Below are 19432 nucleotides of genomic sequence, written 5' to 3'. Positions count from 1 at the left end.
ACGTGATGCACCAAGTGGGAGGTTGGTCGGATCAGCGGATCTCCCAAAAATATAGAACCACAAACCCCCATATATGGAGCACGCTGATGTCATCAACATGACGTCATAGACTGGCCTAAGGATCGGGCTCAAATCCCCAGAACATTTCTCTGGGGTGAAGTGAATAGTTCCATTGATCCAAGCCGGAACACAATCGATGGATTGATCATTAAAATAAACATGCTCTGAAAATGGCCCACCCAACTGACCACTTAACACGTGTAAAGTGGTCAAATGGGTGGGCCGCTGCTGTGTAGAGAGAGGAATGATCCCTGCTACAGACACAGAACACGCCTCCGCTCTGATGCACCAACTCGGCCCTGTTTTAGAAGATTATTCTAACTGCATTTTTTTGCTTTACTAGACAAGCGCAGTGGGGGTAGAGAGAGAGAGAGGAGAGAGAGAGAGAGAGAGGTCTTGATCCATATTCTAACCCACGGTGTCCCAGTTCTGTCTCTGCCTATATGAAACGCCAAGTAAGTGTCTGAACCACCAGGGTGCAATTACACAGCAAAACCCTCTGTGCTCATTTAACTGAGCTTAAAAATGCACCCAAAACGGATATAAGGATCCATATAGGTCCACGTTACTCAAAAGTATACATAACCACTTTCAATCTGCCATCCCTATTTTGGGCATGTCATTATAGGTGGAAATGTAAAAAAATATATATTAAAAGATCAGAAATGGTAAAAAAAATCTACCACTCATAAATCGGTTATTTTCGCCATCGGACAAAATACTGTAGCACTTAACCACATGAACCTTATCCTGGGGGCAAACATTCAGCGCAAATAGCCAATCTACAGCACAAACTTGTAGCTTGGCTACTTTCTGCGAAATAATTTGGCGCTGAGCAGGGTTCTTCAACAGGGGGTCCACCAAATCATTGTGTGATAGGAACTTTTTCACATTAACCACTTGAACCCTAGTCTGGTGGGAATATTTGCCAAAAAAATAGCAGATCTACAAGCTCATAACACGCTTGCGACACGTTGTGAGCTTATCAATCTTATATTTTCGGCAAAGAGGTTTGGTGTAGAGGAGGAAAAAAGCAGACCAAGTACAGAGCCAAAGGTCAAGTTTACAAAGTATTGAGGGTTCAAGTGGTTAAATGTCTGAAAATACACATGAAAATGAATCCAACATTAATAGAAAAGATAGAAAAAGAAAAGATGTGTAAAAGAAAAACAACACAAACATTCCATTTACATAATGATGATAGTGCTCTCAAACAACTCTATGAAATCTATGAAAAAGTTTAATCTGCAACACAATTTGACACAATCCCTGCTTCAGTTTAAGTGGTTCATGCAACACTTAAAGGAGAATTACGGCCTAGCCTTTTTCTTACCGTTATTATATCCTAGAACGAGTGGTACAGTAGAACATTTTCATAACTCCATCCCCGAGTCCACTGCTTATTTTTTTGTAGATATCTGACGTTCATATTGACGGAAAACTCTCCACAGTGTTTGTGTTAGACTCCCTCCGGAAGTCTCGCATGACGAGATTTCACCCGTGAATTCATCCAAGTCCGCTTGTAAACACTACGGCGGCCCATTCGGGACAAAAACACTGCTGAGGTTTCTGTCGTTATGAACGTCAGATATATCACCCCCCGCCCCCAAAAATACACAATTTAGCCATCCGCTCATGTTTTTAGACTCGGGATGGAGTTCTAGGATATCAGATAAAGGTGGGGAGGGGTAGGAGAGGAGAGAAAGATGAAAGAGAGAGAGAGACAATGATAAAAGGTAGAGACAATACATCAATACATGACTAAAGACATTTGTTTTATTTGTTTGGGAGAAGAGCTTATGATACCGATTGTTTGATTTGGTAATCTTCTTTTCTGTTTATTGTGACTGTCGTGTAATCAGGTTTGGTTACCGTCATCGAGTTTGCATCAGAATGTGTCGACTGTGCTTTGGTAACAAGTGCTAGGTTGTACAATATTCTGTGCCAATGAACCACCTTTTGAATTGAGAGAGAGAGAGAGAGAGAGAGAGAGAGAGAGAGAGAGAGAGAGAGAGAGAGAGAGAGAGAGAGAGAGAGAGAGAGAGAGAGATTCCTTCATCCTAGCATATTTTCTGCATGTTAAAAAAAATGAAAATCAGTGTGGACAGTGAGGGATTAGGATCGTTTCTGAGCGCATAGGGTGGAGTGACGCAAAACTCGGGGTTCGTCACCCGGTGGAATGTAAACACAGTGGAGTTCTCTGCCATGTTCTCGGTGCCGTGTGACTCGCCACGTGTCGCCCAAATGTGGCCTTGAAATTATCTCACGTTGACGCGTTGAGTTTTGCTGCTCTTCACGAGCCATGGTACTTTGATGGTTTCAATGCCAGTTTTTCACTGTACTGTATGTAGCTCAGTGGTTCGCAAAGTGGGGTCCAGAGACCCCCAGGGGTCCTGAGGTTCCAGGTGGTCCCCATCAAAATGTGTTAAAATTGCATTAAAATGTGTTTAAACACTTTAACCCAATTTCATAACTCGGCTATTCGAAACTAGGTAGCATACAAGCTCACGATCGAGACGCGTCGTGAGCTTGTAGAAAGCTTGAAAACTTTGGGATATTTTAACACAAATCTTGTCTTACGGTGTCCGTGGCACAACATGTTTTCAAATGGGGGTCTGCAGCAAAATATATATATATCGATCTGTGTGGTCCTTGACATGAAAATGTTTGACAACCACTGCTGTAGCACACGGCCAAGCCAATTACTTGTGTGAACCTCATACTGTACATGGTGAGAAAAATAATGAATAATGATTGTGATTCTGTGGAAAAAAACAACAACAAATGAAAACAACACAACTCTACCTCATGAGGGCATCTTGCAGTCGCCTGTAAATGGACTTCAGTTTGGCTGCTTGGATGCCGTTGATTTGGTCCTGGGACAGCAGCTATGGGGAAGGAAAGAGAAAACACATTTGATTTGGCCCTTGGGACAACAGCTATAGGGCATAGCAGTGGCAGCCATTTTGTGGTGCCACTGATAGAAAACGCATTCACTTTTCCCATAGAGATTTCCGAAAATGTTTATATACATTATTGTAATCCTGGCTCCTGGTGAATTATGACCATGAAACATTTGATGCTGTGTAAAAAGAAAATGTGAAAACCACAAAAAGATGTATTTACTAAATATAGTATATGATATAATTAAATATTCAAATACGTTTTGACACATAATCAAATGTTTTATGGTGTTTTTTTAAGCAGGAGCCTGGGCGGCTTGGTTCCAGGCTTGAAATCATTTATATAAATATTTTTGGAAATGTCTATGGGAAAAATGTATGGGTTTTCTATCTGCGGCACCACAAAATGGCCACCACTTCTATGCCCATAGGGGAGGACACAAACAAGACATTTGATTTGGTCCTGGAACAGGGGCTAGGGGAGGACAGAGACAAGCACATTTCAGCTGCCACACAAGCAGACGGGAAAATAATTGGTTCATCATTATGATTTTTTAATAGGAAACGGCTTCCAAATGATACCTGGGAGCCTGCCAGAGTGTGCAGGAGTGAATAAAAATCACCACATGCCATCATGCTGCCTGGAAGGTGCTGAGCTGAGGGAAGACAAGAGTCTGGCATCTGCATTTGATCCAGGCCTGGGCAATTAACCCAAGATTTATCAAAACCCATATTTGGAACCAATAACCAAATCTTGCAGGTTAATCCATTAATCGAGCAGGTTTATATACAGTAAATATCTACTGGTAATCTTTTCTTATATATCAACAAATCGCCACGAAAAAACTCTAATAGTTTTTAAAATGAACGACTAAATCGATTATTGTGATTAACCACTTAACCCTGTATTATACTTTGGTGTACGATGGTGACGTACAAAAAAGTTCACAACAAGTCGCATCGCATTGTAGATCAGCTATTTTCACACACCCAGAAAAAAATATTATTGTGATCAAAGGATTGAAATAATCGTCATTTGATTCTGATTAAATATAGGCGATGTATCAGCCCATTGGGTTGTTAACTCATTAAAATGTGCAGGCTCATCTTTTCTACACAGTTAGGGAGTGTGTCCACCGAATGTGTCCAATGATGTATGTTTTGAATTGAGCGTTCACTAGAGGCATTTTCATGTGCACATTTTTTTTGGCGAGTGCCTTGGCGCTTTCAACCAGGAAAAACAGCCTCAAACCCACCTGCCACAGCCAAACCTCAGCAAAATAGTGACTGCAGGACTACATTCAAGCTTTGATAGAGCTTTTGCACAAACACAAATTTCACCCACTTCTTTACACATGCAAACCTGTGATGTGATATAAAAGGAAACTAATTCTGATTCCAAAACATGGAGAAATTAGTCTGGAGGCCAACAATCTATTGTTACGTAAATAATCTAAAAAGCTGTGCCAGTCGGGCACACACACCACTAACCCCAACACCTAAACCTAACCTCTAAAGGTCTAATCCTAACCTGAATCTCTTCCAAATTGTAAGCCAAACTTTAAAAATCTGTAAAAATGTTTCACAAAATGTCTATTTCTCAAATTTTACTATGCTTGTGGGGAAATTTGCGCACGAGTGCACGCACATGCGCGCACACGTTCACACACACACACACACACACACACACACACACACACACACACACACACATTTTGACCATTATTTATGTCCACACAAAGGAGAGCATACGAGAACACAAATATTAAAGGTGCAGTATGGTTACATAAAAAAAAAAATCATGGCATATGTCTTCTTGATACAACAGCGTCTCTGCTATACGTGGCGGCTGCCAATTATAGCAGAGACACCACAATCTCTTTGCCTCCTTTTTGGGCATCCCAAGTTGTTGGAACACACACACACACACACACACACACACACACACACACACACACACACACACACACACACACACACACACACACACACACACACACACACACACACACACACACACACACACACACACACACACACACACACACACACACACACACACACACACACACACCTCTGTATCAAATCAATAAAAACCTTATTTTGCTGAGTATCATTTTAGAAAGTTATTGAATAGTTTTTTTGAGAGAGCATGGCTCTCTCAAAGCTATTGCTTTGCTTACTCAGAGTTGTCCATCTATGGCTGAGCAATGACATTTATTGAAAACGCAGAGCGAGCGTGTGCATGGAAATAAGGTCTTTGTTTCACTTCCACACACAGACAAATACTTAAAAGGCTTACTGTGGTTGCTAGGGAAACAGATAGTATTGTGAGCGGTAAGCACTTCTGGATAATGTGGTTTTAAGATCTAAATTAAGTTCCCAGAAAGCCAAAAGTGAATCAGCTGTGATTTTAGAGAAAAGACCCCCACATGTCCCAACAACACCACACATTTTATAGATGGGAGGGAGTTATTGTATAAAAAATATGCCTTTGTTCCCTACTTCCCACAGTAATATGTTTACTTCGGTTATTCTTTTTAATCACTAAATTGTTTGCGGCCCACCCATCTGACCATGGGCTGCCGAAAGGCTGCCGGGTTAAAATGTATATTGAGCACATAGGACCACAATGAATTGTTGAACGGCAACCTTGCGCTTCATTTTTTACAACCAGGCAAGCCTCTTGTGAGCCAGGGATCTCACACATGGTGGGGAATACTAGTAGCCCTGGTCTTCGGCTGTGCCTGGAGGAGTTAGACCCCTGTTGAAAACCTAACCTCTGCAACAACAGCAATACACAGATCACTTAAATGGATCATTGGTTAATACAGTAGATATGTTATGATGATTTAGTCAAAGCATGAACAGGTAATCTCAAGGTGAGAGGACAGCGCAGTTTTAAACAATTTATAAGTTATTGACCAAATGTGAACAGGTAGATTGTTCCAGTCAGAGGGAGCTTTAAACTTAAAATATTTTGTAACCAGTGTAACTGTAACTGTAACCAGTGCTGCTGTCGTCTTACTGGTGGAGATGGCAAATTGTGATTTTCATACAGGGTGCAGTGATGAGTCATATATGGACAACCATGAACAAATCTATATAAACGGTTATACTGTAAATTGAATTGTATAAGTATATATGATTGGGGCTATACGGTCAGCCCAGTGCTGCACAAAGCTATGGCTCATATGGCAGCTGACTGGGCAGGGTTATGGTCAAGGTATGGTGGTAGCACACCCGGCAGTCGTAAGTTACTGAAGCATGACAGGAATTATGCCACAATTGAGTGCCTAGTGATTCAAGGGAAAAACCACTCACTTTCAACATTAAACTGTCATTTATATACCTTAGCGCTGATGTATGGAAATAAGGACTTACTTTCAGAGAAGCTGGTGAATGCAAATAAGACCTTTCTGCCCCAGACCCGGGAAGAACTTGTTTGTTTTTTGCTCCCACTCCCCCACCATTTTGAATAAAGAGACACTTTTTGTTGAGCGGCAACCATCTCACAAACTGTATTTAAGTAAATTTGGAGAAGGTGCACTTTACTTGAGTATTTGCATTTTTTGATAATTATGACTTTCACACCACTGCATTCCAAAGGCAAACGTTGTACTTTTGACTCCCCTACATTTCTAGAAAGGGAAAAAGTAAGAATTAGCCACTTAAGCCCTATTTCAAATAGTGAAAATAGCACATCTATATTGTCGGTCATTGCCATTGACACCGGGAACTCCCTGCCAGAAAGCTAGTACCACTGGGAACCAACACACGGGCGTCGTTCAGTAGGACTTTTATTTAGGGGCGGCAGTGGCTCAGGTGGGAGGGGAAGGTTCGCAGTTCAATCCCAGGCTCCCCCAGAGTTAGTGCCGAAGTGCCCTTGAGCAAGACACTGAACCCCTAATTGCTCCCGATGAGCGGGTTGGTGCCTTGCATGGTTTCCTCTGGCGTCGGTGTATGAATGTGTGTGTGAATGGGTGAATGAAATGCAGATTGCAATAAAAATGCACCATACTGTACGTAAAGAAAGACGCTGGTGCGGAAAGCACAAATGATCTGGCCAGATGTATGGACACGCCGATGGAAGGATCTTCTGAGGACGACGTGAAGAAGACAAGAACGTGTAGACATGTACATTTTTCAAGTTTTTTGGAAATGTTCTAAATTTCATTACAGCATTGCATTGATATAAACTCATTCACCGCCAATGACGTTGGTGTTTTCAGTGTTAGAGTCACCATTCGACTCCCAGTGAAAAAATCACCAAAAAAAACAGCCATGTTCACTTCCATTCTAATGGATTTGGAAGAATGCCTTTTGCTCTGCTTTGAGTGCTTTCTGTTGCTTGTTGGCGAAAACAACCTACATTCAAACTTACCAATAACTATAGAATGGATGATCACGACGGCACGCTTTTCTCACCCCGATTCTACGAGACTCAGATAGGTCTTTTAATGTGATCGGTGGATGGATCGTTGTAAAAAATAATATTCTATGATTTTTCAAAAGGTTAGTGAAAACGCTCGGAATTCTTCTGGCAGTGAATGAGTTAAAAAGAAAATGTACTTTATAATTTGTACGTTTTTAAAAGCAAGTACACTTTCACTTGAGAAGTTGGGTAATATTTGACCAGGAGCCTCTATACTTTTCTTTTACCCGTGGCCATGGTGTAAGTATCCCCATAAGGTTAGCTGGTAAGTGCCTACATCCCAGATATGTGCTGAACAAAGAGATAACAGTGTCGAGCCTCCAACCATCTCTGTTCCCTTATTTGTCACGTTGATAAATTAGTGTTTTCCACCATAAGCCTCTATTAGGACGCTGCTTTTTTCCCTGAGCGAGTGGATTGTGTTTTCCCCGGCGTCTACAGGAACTGCCCTCACAGAAGTCTAGGCATCCAGAAACACAAACACATCTCCCCAATGGGCAGGCAGCAAATGTGGATTGGCTCTGGCTTGAGCACACAGCAGATATCGTGCTATCATCAAACCGCATCATCATCATCAGTCCTGATCATCCGAGTACAAACACGTGTCTCAGAGAGATTGCAGGTTTTTTGGAGGAGAGAGAGAAAATAATCCCCCCCCCCCCGAAAATGGAGCGCAGGTGCTTTTCTTCATGCTGCCGACTGGCTTGGTTCTGTGTTGTCTCTCTGTACTGTAGAACAGTGTGGCCCGAGTCAAATCAAGCCTATAGCTTCATTGACCTCACTTGACCTGACCTCGCCGTTGGGATTTTGTGACAACCACATATTATTGCAACTAGACAAGGGAGCTGGCCTACTGGGGCGCCACGCAAGTTGCGAACGATGCAAGTCCGGAATACTTTTTGAAACTCTTTATCTGACATGTTGTCTGATATGTTGGAGCCGCAGTTCGTACTGCTTTTCCAATATAAGTGGCTGCGTGTGACAACACGCAGCCACTTGTGTTACACGCAGCCACTTATATATTGGAAAAGCAGTACGAAGTGATGCAAAGCTCAGCCAATCAGTGCAGCAGACAGGTAAGGTTGGCCAATCAGGGAAGCCGATGACCACACCTCTCCCAAACACGTAAAGATTTGTTGAGTCCTCCGCAGACCCGTGGACAGACAGATATTGCTGTTTTTTTGGTTCTGCACACCACCAGGCCATATGGGACACACGGCAAGTTTGAGGCCGTATTTTTGCTATGAATGCAGGTGATGCCTTTCCCATTAGTATGCGTACGTAGGCACAAAAAGTTTGTAAAACCACACTGGCTCAGAGGTTCGAGAAGCAGACGAGTGTCTGCAAAGTCTCTGCAAATCCCCTGGACAGTCCTGAGTATCAACTACTGTCAAGGTTCAGCATGTCAATACATATCCTTGCAGAAACCTTGTATCTCCATATTTCAACTTTGTATAGTTTTTGTAAATGAATGCCCTACGTCATCATACAAGAATGTCACACTAAAGTAGTGAAAATAGCAGATCTACGAACTCAAAGCTTGTAGATCGGCTATATTCACTATTTTAAAATATTTTTGAAATAATAATCTTATAAAAGGAACGGACATACAAGGTTTCCACCCAACAGCGACAAAATCCTTGTCTATTCTTTGGCCAGACATCGACTTTGTACATAAACCCACAATGTTCACTGTATTTTTAGATTACAGTTTTGTTAACGTTTCCCCAAAAGACGTTAAGATGTTACTGAAATGGACTGTATCTGAATAATCGAGTAATGTTGTCTAAACATAGTTTGCGTTACTATTACTAAGTCATGACTCATGATGTTAGACGTTTGTTTATAAATCAATCTTTTCTCCAGGGACTACAGAATTTTCAGATTAAGACTTTTCAAATCATTCTGCACTTTAAAATGCATTAAAACGCTAGGATAGCAAAAACTTTGACAAAGATAAATAACACACACGATGATATATAGTGTGTTAAATTAATTCTTATCTCAAGCAGGTTTCAAAGTCTGCAAGTTGATTTTCATACCGGACTGATATGATCTATATCAAAAGCCAAACAAACCACAGTGTGCTTATAGGAAAACTTTTCAGGGCTGCTCGGTTGGTGCAGTGGTAAAGTGCCTGCCCACTTGTGGGTTCAAATCCACCGCGGTGTATCCGGTTTTGTCGAGCGTCTACACGAACACAATTGGCAATGTGTTCGGGGGAGGGAAGCCAGGCGGGGAGGGTGGTATCACTGCATGTATTCCTACGGTCTGGGGGGCGGCACCTGTCAGCAGGGAGTGTTGGGCGGGAGGAGTAGGACGAAGGCTCTACGTCTTCCCGGTGGGGGCTCCTCACCGGCAGGTGAGTCAGTAGGATACAACAGCAGTGACAACACACAGAATGTGTGTGGGGAGGAATCAGCAAAAACGGGGAGAAAAGGGTGTAAAAAAGCACATACACACATGGATCATAGTCAATGTTGGACTGAACATGACAGACCACTGGTATGATCCAGCAGCCAGAACTAAAGCACTGTGTTACCACAAGGGGTTCTCAAAGTCGGGTCCGACAGGGACCCCCAGGGGTCCTTGAAGTGGATCCAGGAGGCCCCCAGCTAAAAATAGTTAATATAGCATCAAAACTAGTTTAACCCTATTTAATAATGATAGTATAGTCCAAATTCCTTTGTGATATTTGTCACTGTACATTTGTATACACAGTGAAATGAGGATTCTGCATTTAACCCATCCTAAGTAACAGGAGCAGTGGGCGCTACAGGGGCAGCATCTCTGGGAGCAGTTAGGGGTTAAGTGTCTTGCTCAGGGACACCTTGACACATTGCTGAGGTCTGGAATCGAACCTTTGGTGGGTCCAGCAGCACTGTGTTAACAGGTTGTGTTACCAGGCTGGTACCAGGGAAATGTGTGTGTAACTGAAAGGATGAAGCAATAAAAACCCGCGTTCCACACACATTTGACCTTACCTTGGATAAATAATATGAGCCGAGTCATTTCCGTTGTGTCACAGTGTTCCCAGGGTGAGCCCAGATGGTCACCTGTGACCAACTCGCCAATAAATTGTGTGTGAATTGAAATTGAATCCCTTTTCTTCGCCTGCCATTTAACAAAAGGGTAACACTTGCTATGCATCCCATGACGGTAATACATTCTAATTGTATGTAATATAAACAGTGAGGTTCTCATATAAGGCCTCATAGGGTTTCTTATCTCACCAGCACAACAATATTCTGTCATCTTTCCTAGGAAAGAACTAGTACACTATGTAGGCCTATATGTATAATTCCTGTTGTGCAATCAATAAAATCCTGTCTATGATGCGTTTTAAACACACGTATAATGCATTATAATCTGCTTATATAAGACTGCATAATTGTCTCCGCCAGGAGAGTTTGTTTTCACTTTCCGTCAGCCAAGCAAACATTGGTCGAGCCTCACGTGACACTTGACAATACGGTGAAATAGTGTGATCTGATTGGCTAGTGACATATAACGGGCTATAAATACATGTGTCACTTTGAAAGAGTCTTTGCCTCTTTCAAAGTGAGGTAAGACAGGAATAATCACGAAATGGCTGAGAAATGGCGGATACTGTAACAATTGGATAGGACACTTACATAGACAGGACGGATAGGACACTTATACAGACAGGACGGATAGGACACTTATACAGACAGGACGGATAGGACAGTTATACAGTAACTCCAACTAAGGTTTATCCAACTAAGGTTTGGATAAAACAGACGGATAGGACACGGATAGGACACTTGTGTCATGTTACTATGACACAGTAACATGTTCTAATTAGAACATAAGAATTAGAACATTCCCAACATTCCCAACACAAGTCTGCTGGCGGAGACTTGTGCTCCGAGGAGCACTTTTTCTAGTTATAGTTATAATCACTCACAAATACTCCTAATGATTTATAACAATAATCATAGCACATTATATGAGCTTGCTAATTGTCTGTTTTTGAATGTGCCTGTGTATGAAATAGACTTTGGCGAGTGTTAGGCAAGTGTTACCAACAAATAAAACCATAATAGGCAGTTTTTTCCCCCGATAGTCTTTCAGAATCCACAGCCCCCCCAAACAGATGGAAGGATAATATGGTCCCTGGCTGCTAGCAACTCATGAATTGCCACAAAAACAAACAAACAAACAATTATAGGACAATTCTTGTATAATGAGGCCACAATACAGAACCGTATGGTAATAGGTAGTCTGCCGCACCATCATCACCACTGCTTCAAACTGTCCAAGGAGAATAGTAACTGTGTGCTCTTCATTTATATTCCAGCTAAATTATTGATAGGGAACCATACTGACCCTTACGGGTCTGTCACTACGAAAGTGTACAAATTGAACCAAGTGGACCCTTAGGGGTCTCAGAGTTAAATCAACACTGAGGATTTAACAGTGTAGATCATTTGGGGTCCGAAAGATTTTTCAAAAGCATATTGTTGCGGTCGAGCAGAAACCTCTTATCTCCATATTTTAACTTTAATCAAAAGTAGCAGATCTGCACGCTCAAAAAGCGCTGTGTTTTGAGCTTGTAGATCTGCTACTTTTGCTATTTTAATCCTGATAAGTTTTGGAGGTAAGAGGTTTCTGCCCGACAGCAACGATATCAAATGGGGTTCTGTGGCCTAATCAATGCATATCGAACTGAAAGTCCTTGAACTTTAAAAGGATCACTTGAGAATCACAGGCCTAGAGAAGGCCCTAGATACTGTAGGTTCATAAAGCACTGAATGGTTTAGGGCCAAAATACATTTCTGATCTTGTGTGATATCATGAACCATCCAGACCTCTCAGGTTCATCTGGGCTTTCTGTCCCTATAGAATCAGAACTAAAACGTGGAGAAGAAGCGTTCATATCTGGAACAAACTCCCAGAAAACTGCAGGTGTGCTGCAACTCTCAGTTCTTTTAAATCACAGCTAAAGCTTTCTGTTTGTCGCTGCCTTTTATTGAGATTTTCTTAAAATTATTCTTCTTAGTTTTATTTTCTGTATTCTATATAGTTATATTCTATATATATGTTTTCTGAATAGGTGTTTTCTATTGAAGCTGCACTATGTAACTTTCCTCTTCTACCCCGGATTTGAACACGGGTCTCCTGCTAAGTGCTGACATTTTTACCATTGAGCTAATAGAGTCTGCCTTCAGGTCAAGATTTGTGTCAAGCCAGAAACAGGATCAGGTCAAAGGTCATGTCTCACCTAATTGACACATTTTCTTATTGTTTATTCGTGTCACTCCTGGTCGTGTAATGATCTTTAAGATAATGTGTAAACAAACGAACATTTAAGTTACACAACACCGATGATAGTGCTGTCAAATGAATTTAGCATCATTTGGAGACAACCCATAGTCACTTAAAAATAAAAACCTGTGGAACACTTCTAGCTAGTCTCAAATCTCTCAGTTAACAGACATTGATCAGCTAAATATAGTATATTTTTCTACCCCCCTGTTCATTAAGCCAATTAATTCCTCCCTACACGCATTGTGTGTGTTGTCACTGCTGTTGTATCGTATAGCCAGTGAGGTGCCCCGAATGGGAGGACATAGATCCTACTCTTCCCGCCCAACACTCCCTGCTGATAGGTGCCGCCCCCATTTCCGTAGGAGTACGTGCAGTGACAAATATCAACCTCCGCACCCGGCTTCCCCCCGCCAAACACGGGCCAGTTGTGTTTGGATAAATGCTCGACTGAGCCGGATGCACCGAGGTGGATTCGAACCCCCAGCCTCCACGGTGGTTGGTGGTAAGCTAGCTTTTTAAAGCCTCTTGAAGTTGCATCTAATAAAATAAAATGAATATGCAACATCATTTTATGCAATATAGTTCTCTCTCTCTCTCTCTCTCTCTCTCTCTCTCTCTCTCTCTCTCTCTCTCTCTCTCTCTCTCTCTCTCTCTCTCTCTCTCTCTCTCTCTCTCTTCTCTCTCTCTCTCTCTCTCTCTCTCTCTCTCTCTCTCTCTCTCTCTCTCTCTCTCTCTCTCTCTCTCTCTCTCTCTCTCTCTCTCTCTCTCTCTCTCTCTCTCTCTCGCCTTTGCGTTGCCTTGATGTGCGAGGTAATGTTGTGCATTGTGTAACAGTGATAGAGCATGGGGACAGGTGCTGTTGGCTGTGTTATCTTTGCGTGCAGGTGGGGGAGAGATGGACTGATGAGCGATAGAGCCGCTTTTATCAAAGAGTTCTGTGGACGTGGGCCGCATATCTGAGGTCAGACGCTGTATCAGGGAGAGTAATGACACAGACAGAGAACACACACACAGTGTGTGTGTGTGTGTGTGTGTGTGTGTGTGTGTGTGTGTGTGTGTGTGTGTGTGTGTGTGTGTGTGTGAGAGAGCAGACGAGACACATGCATTGTCTGGCACGTGCACAGACAGAGGCAAAGATTATAAACCGGTGAGCTCTCTAAACTATTCTGGATCTTGAAAATCTTCAGACCATGGTTTATGTTAGCGATCAATCGATCGGTTGGGTTGCGTGTTGGCTCAATGGAACGTGTTTTGCTTTTAAGTTCCTATTCATCAATATCACAATGAAAACAATTTTTCAAGGTTTTAAAGAGGGAGAAAAATGCCATGACATCATGTGTTGTACATATTTATTTTATATTAATGTTAAATTATCAATACAATCTTGCCAATTATTTGAGGGACGCTTGCAATTATCCTCACGGCCCACAGGTTGGGTATGCTGATATGACACAAAAGCACAAAAAAACACTTGCACAGCCGAGAAGACAAACACTTACTCTCAGCTCAAGCTCTCAAGCTCACACACACACACACACACACACACACACACACAAACACTTTAACAATTTATTCATGTCCGTATAAAGGGACAAGGACACAAATATTTAAGGTACCATTAAGGTTACATTCACAAAATCATGCGGTAATGTCACCATGATACAAGAAGCATAACGCTAGTATGGCTAACTAGCAGTGTCTCTAGCAGCTGCCAATGACAGCAGCGACAGCACAATACTTTTGGGGGCATCCCAAGTTGTTGAAACCCTAACAACCAAGTAGTGGGTATGTCCTGGGCTGCCGAATATGAAAACAAATAGCTTGCACCTATAGCCCAGCCCTGAGATGGGAGTGGTAGGTATTTAATGACCGTGGTCATAAAGGCTTCCTCTAAGCTACAGTAAAGTCAAAGGTGCAGGCTCTAATACATACACTTCTCTGGACTCAAAATTAACCACAACGCACACGCACGCGCGCGCACACACACACACACACACACACACACACACACACACACACACACACACACACACACACACACACACACACACACACACACACACACACACACACACACACACACACACACACACACACACACACACACACACACACACACACACACGTTTATTTTTGTGGGGCTTTGTGGGGCATTTTTAACCGCAAGTCTAAAGCCGAATTTTTTTTTCGGTGTTTGACATCGCCGCACAACTAAGTATAAATTAGGTTAAAATCTAACCCCAACTCCCTAAACCTAACCTCTAAAGGTCTAATCCTGAACCTAACCACAACCTGAATCTTTTTCTAAATGTAAACGTATCTCTAAAAATGATTTCAACAATAAAACAACCATTTTTTCTCACGAGGACCAGGAAAAATTGTCTTTTTGTCTACTTGTGGGGACGTTTGGTCCTCACAAGTATAGCAACACACACACGCACACGCACACACACACACACACACACACACACACACACACACACACACACACACACACACACACTTCTTGACTTGTTTCATCTCCGAGGAGAAAATATAGCTGGCCTGATTATGTTTTCAGATTAATTCCATTACCTTTAATCAGACTGCTCCAAATGTGCTGGAAGGTACGAGGCCCTGGCTGCCTGCACTAACAGCCCACAGGACAGAGAGATATCTCTGTAAATGGTCACTGTCGGGTGGAAACCTTGGATGTCCAAAACCGTCACTTTCCAAATAATTGAAAATGTGGATCCAGTGTAATTATTTACAGTCACAAACTCTTGTTAATATTTTTCATTGGTTCAATATTTATGCATGCTCATAGTTGTGAGCTTGTAGGTCGGCTATTTTTGCTGATTTTGTGTGACGCTGACACGTTGTAGTATGACAAAGTAGGGCGTTCATTTACGAAAAAGCATACTAAGTTGAAATATGGAGATAAGAGGTTTCTGGCCGACAGCGACAAAAAGATGTAGGTTAGACCTCCCATTAATGTAATGGATTAACGCCTTTGTGTTGTGTTCACCTGATTGTCTACCGAGTCTCCATAACAGAAATGGAACTTTTGGCTCATTCTTTAAATACAAGCTGAAAAATACAGTCCAAGTGCTATGTTGCCTTGTGAAATTTTTTTTTTCAAGGTGTTCATTTTGTCAATTTGTACACTGCTACAACAGTTACAAATGGTTAACTTTAATATCATATAATAGTTTCCGTGGCATAACTCGGAGGGCGAAAGACAAAACGGTCTCAAATTTGGGGTGTGTCTCTCATACGACCCCTTGATGGAACGTGCTGAATGGCAATTGGGTGGGACCTACGGTTTCAGAGAACTGGAAAAAAACATGTATGCTGATATGCCAGACATCCTACTTTCATGGACATCATCAATGATATGCCAGCAGACACCAATGTTAAACAGAAGTCCAAACCGCGTCAAGCTGCATCTCTCAGATAAAATGTCTTTTTATGACCATTTCCTGCAGTCATAACTTATCAGTTAGTTGACAGTATAGCAGGGAATGTTACAGGGTGACAGGCATGACGCTCACATGTGGTGGACTGTCTTTGAACCGAGTTAGACAATCATTCAAAGATGTTTCTCTCTCTCTCAAACACACACACACACACACGCATGTGTAACTGTAAATACATGCGGCTGCACATCCCCTCAAACCCCTCAATTGCAAACACGGTGCACACACACACACACCCCCCCCCTAGTCCTTTGTGGTGCAGAAAATCAAAGACTTTGGATTCAAATCCATAAAATGAAAGAATGCTCTTATGGGCTGCTCATTGAAACCATAAAGCTAACTGTACCCCAATTGAGTTCCCACAATGATTCCACAATACTGGCATTTTGCTAGTGATTTGTAAACAGATCAGCCTGTGACTGAATGTTTCACAAATAAATAAAAAAATCTGCACCGTCTCTTGTTTCAAGTCTGTCTGCTCCCGAGATAAGACCCATTATGTGGTGTTGACCATGAACTTGGTTGTGACCTTGACCCTTGACCTTTTTGGAGTCCCGAACCAAGTTTCATGAAAACCAGCATGTCCATTCTTGATTTTCACCATGACCTTGATTGTGAAATTGACCTTCGGACGCCTCTACGGGGCATTCGACTAATCATTCACACCAGCTTTCATGAAGATCCCACCAATCAATTATTGAGTCATTTTGTTCGACAGACAGACAGACAGACAGACAGACAGACACATGCACTCATGCACACACACGATTACAATACCCTGCCACGCATGCATGCAGGCAGGGTATTGTTAATTAATGATAACATGTGAAATGGATCAACCTTTAGGTTTATCCTAATGCGCTACTAGTGCCAAAACAGCCAGAAACAAGTAATGAGGGAACAAGATGCCCTTCTGTGGCCTGTTTGCAATCTTGACACTGTAAATACTTTCCCTTTTCTCTTTTGAGTTATTTCTGTAGATGAAATGCATTCCGTCACAGTAAAATATGTTATGTGACATATTCTTTGCCAAATGCACTGATAAATTTGACTTAGAGCACTAGAGCAGTATACAATCGATCGAAATAAACTCGAGCACACAAGACTTCTCCCCACCTATCCGAAGCAAAGTATTATGTAATCTCCAAAACCGGCTAACATATTTCACCTCTTTTTGATTTGTAGTGCCACAATTTTAGTCACGAAGTCCAGCATTACTTTTTTTATGCAGGGTTACCAAATCATTATGATATGGAACCTTTCAAGGTTGTGACTCATCACAATCAACCCATTCAGACCTGAGGCCCGATTCTACAAATGCCTTTTAAGACAGTAGTTCTCACACGTTTTCAAAAATGTTAAAAAATAGCAGATGTACAAGCTTGTATAATATTTTTATCCCACGATTTTGTAACCCTTTTTTTTTCACCCCGGTGCCAATTTTCTAAGTGATCCTGGGCGCTACACTCCCCCCACCAGCCTAGGGAGCCCAGGGCCGAGCTCATGCCTCCTTCAATGCATGAGAGCCAACTGACCTTTTTGTCACCTGGCTGACAGGGGGAGTTTCCCTGGTTAGACGTAGCGTGTGGAAGGAACACGTTATTCCAAGCAGAGGCGGTATAGCGACCAGGATTACTACATGTTTTTGTGAGGGTATTAACTAGGAGACCCAGGGAGAACATGCAAACTCCACACAGAGTAGGCCCTTTCGCCAACCCTCCTAGGTATATCTGCAATTTTTGAATAGCCAACGCAAAAATCTAAAATGACACAGATTATTTCCCTGTTTTAATGGGTTAAACATCCAACTGCGAGGACAGGGGACAGTGCTGCAGATTGCGATTATTGTTGCACTAACAGCTGTGTAAGCAGCTAACACTGTCAGCCTATACAGTATGTTTTACACTATAGGCTCTGGTGTAATTGGGAGGCTGTAATATAATTGAGTTACGACTGTGTTTTGCATCAAGAATAATGAGGCCATTTAGTGTTTGAATTGCTTCCATTAGAAGGGTTTTCATCAGCTTAGCTGTGTTGTACTAACATTTGTCCAATTCACGGCCGGCATACAGGTGTCTACAAGTGCAAGTATACAAGTGTCTGTATCTGTTTTTCTGTGGGTGCAGTTTACTCAACTTTCTTTTGGTATTTAAATGATATCAATCTCCAAGGTACATTAGGCTATAGGTTGACAGTGAGTATGTATGTACTTGTCTGTACTGTACACCATAATGGGATCCGGCTCGGAGGGCTGCAAATAGTCATTCACCTTCTCTACTGCAGCTAGTTTAACTTGGCTTAGTTCAAATCAACGTATAACGTATAAATATCCCCCGCCAGGCTGGAACAGCCCAAATGCGAAGGATTATGTTTTTTTCATTCCCATGAGTAGGGCATTCACGAATAGTGATTTTTAACATTCGAATTATTCAACCTAAAAGTAGTCGAATATTCGATTATTCGCCGGTGATATATCATATTTTTTTCATCCAATACAAACGAGCCTTTATCAATAAAATGCCGTATTGCAAGCCTTGAAAACAATCAGCTTTTAAAGGGTTAACTAATGAAAGCCAGCTGTGCGTTCTGATTGGTCTAAACCCAGCTGGTCCAGGCATAGCAGATGTACAACTGCACATTGCCTCACGGATGGACGCGTTGTGAGCATGTAGATCTGCTATTTTCGCTACAACACTCTTCTACGACGAAGCCTAGCATAACATGCGTTGCTGCTGCTCTGCTCTGCGATACCACGGCTCTGGTTGAAAAGAAAGTAGCAAACTTATTAATTCAGTTCATTTAACTTGGAATAAGTCAAATGATTTTCCAAGGCTATCCCATCTACAATATGTTCAACAACAACCACAGTTCCATCCTTCGGTCCGGTCGTTACAAGGCATCTTTCTGGGATGCGCGCTGCTGTTTCAGCGCACCACTACCTACATTGAGTGACGGCACAACATCACATACAGTATGAAATGATTTAACAACAATCAACCATGAATGGATTAGGAGAACTACCAACACAAGAGCTCACAAATGCTTGTCTGCTGTTGAGAAGCCCCTGCTAAAAAAGAAAAATCAACAAAATCAACAAAAAAATAAAATAATAATAATAATAATAATAATTAAAATAATAGCGATTATTCGACGTCGGTTTACAACGTCGAATAGTGGCTTTGATATTCGAATATTCGAATATTCGACTATTCAGTGAATGCCCTACCCGTGAGTCTGTCTGTGTCTGTGTCTGTCTGTCTGTACGTCCGTCAGTGAACAGCTAA

The sequence above is a fragment of the Gymnoscopelus microlampas genome (assembly GCF_963454915.1).
Source record: "Gymnoscopelus microlampas genome assembly, chromosome: 23".
Taxonomy (NCBI): Eukaryota; Metazoa; Chordata; class Actinopteri; order Myctophiformes; family Myctophidae; genus Gymnoscopelus; species Gymnoscopelus microlampas.
This window is presented reverse-complemented; position numbering follows the sequence as displayed.